This window comes from Pinus tabuliformis, chromosome 1_2 (assembly GCF_031772625.1).
Source record: "Pinus tabuliformis cultivar Carrire ecotype Pingquan chromosome 1_2, CPIR1, whole genome shotgun sequence".
NCBI lineage: Eukaryota > Viridiplantae > Streptophyta > Pinopsida > Pinales > Pinaceae > Pinus > Pinus tabuliformis.
In genome coordinates this window covers 677,150,949-677,153,021 of record NC_142298.1, presented here as the reverse complement: position 1 = coordinate 677,153,021, position 2,073 = coordinate 677,150,949, and the positions used below count along the sequence as shown (strand labels likewise).

Sequence of the window (2,073 nt, the reverse complement as noted above, 5' to 3'; positions counted from 1 at the left end):
ATCAGATCAACGCTCATGCCACTTGCCGACTCTATTCTGCCTGCCCTCTCGCTTGCCCCCAAGCCTTCCTCGTTCCCTTCCGTTCTCAGCCACACCTGTCCTTGCTATGTGCCTTCTTCCCCCCTGTCCTATCCTTCTTGCCACCCTTCCTGCTGTCTCGTCCTCCCAAATCCCGATGTCCCCTTTGTCCTTGGGCCCAAGTGGATGGTTTTTGGCGCATCCACCTTCCATCCCCTCTGGCCCACCTTGACATCCCTATCACACCCCGATCAGGGGACAATTATTATATTTTTACGCCGTAAGGTGTTTCCCTTTGAAATCCATCCCCATTTTTTCCTACCTGTCATTCTTGGACACCGTACGATTAGATGTTAGACGATTACAAAAACTTGAACCGTCGATCAAAACAGTTACAAATTCGTTGGAAATAGTTACAAATTACAAATAGTTTCTCATCTGTTGTAGGTGAAGCTCTGGTCCTTGTGATGCTCTGTGTATCCCTCGCTACGAAGGAAAGAACCGTTCAGGTAAGGGTGGGTGCGAGGTTAACACTGTTTCTTGAATTCGTGGAAGATACTCTGATTCCTCGTAGCCTCCATTAATCCCGACATATTTACAGTCGAAAATGGTCCATTTCAGGTTTAACAAACAAGCCCCGGATGGCTACTCAAGATGTCGAGATGAAGGACTCAACAATCGCGGTCTCCAATTCTTTTGCGCCATCGCTTCCTCCGGTTCTCATGCGTAAGTTCTATGAGATTTTGCCATTGCAGGTAGTGCCTGTTTTGCCCGTGTTTGTGTTGAAATTGAGGCACATTTGTGGGTGTTGCAGATCTGAAGATTACTGGGCTTCTAGTGCCCCCGGGCACACGAGAGTTAGCATTGCTAAATTACTCTCGAAAAGTTCCTAAATGTTACTCAAATTAAAGGAAATTTCAGGGGAATGCCCTTTTCTCTTAGTTATTTTCTCATCTGTTGTAGGTGAAGCTCTGGTCCTTGTGATGCTCTGTGTTTCCCTCACTGCGAAGGAAAGAATCGTTCAGGTAAGGGTGGGTGCGGGGTTAACACCGTTTCTTGAATTCATGGAAGATACTCTGATTCCTCGTAGCCTCCATTAATCCCGACATATTTACAGTCGAAAATGGTATCGATTGTAGGAGCAGGAGTGTTGGGATTGCCCTACACTTTCATGAAGACTGGATGGCTCTCAGGCCTTATTGTACTGGCACTGGTGGCATGCATTGCCTATTATGGCATGACACTGTTGGTGTGGTCTAAGAGGGCCCTCAAAAGGCAAGGATTTCATAAAATAGATAGCTTTGGAGATCTGGGCTTTGCTGTTTATGGAAGTACAAGGAAAGCCATGGTGGATTTTATGGTGGTCCTCTACATGGCAGGAGTTTGTGTGGGTTATCTCATATTCATAGGGAATACTCTGTCTTACATGTTTACAGGATCCAAACCACAGCCCAATCCCAAATCCCAAGAATCCTCGTTGAATCCTCATGGAGTCTATTTGTCTACCTCGTTGGATGTTACCAGGAAGGTAGGCTTCATATGGGCCATTTTTCCACTGGAGCTCATCATGAGTGGGATTCGAACCCTTACCCATCTGGCCCCTTTTAGTATTTTTGCAGATATTGTTGACATTTCTGCAATGCTAATTGTTATGGTGCAAGATGTGTTGTCCATATTGAGTACCGTGGGTCCAGATGTTTAGGCTTTCACTGGTTTCTCTGCTATTCCTTATGGAGTGGGTGTAGCAATCTATGCATTTGAAGGGGTAAGCATGATTTTGCCCCTGGAATTAGCTATGGAGAAAAAACATAGATTTGGTGGAGTTTAGGCCGTTGCATTTCTCTTCATTGCTCTCATTTATGGGGGTTTCAGAGCATTCGGGTATATTGCTTTTCGAATTGCAATAAGAGATATGGTGACTTTGAACTTAAGGAAAAGCTGGATCACAAATTTTGTTCAGATTTCCCTATGTCTGAACCTTTTCTTCACATTTCCACTAATGATGAATCCTGTTTATGAAGTCCTAGAAGGGAGGTTTAGCAGAGGGGAGTTTTC

At 44.9% G+C, this 2,073-nt stretch overlaps 1 pseudogene; it reads left to right on the top strand.

Moving 5' to 3' along the window:
- Positions 1-1,141: 1,141 nt before the first annotated feature.
- Positions 1,142-1,720, top strand: LOC149207497 (amino acid transporter AVT3C pseudogene; annotated as a pseudogene).
- Positions 1,721-2,073: the final 353 nt, after the last annotated feature.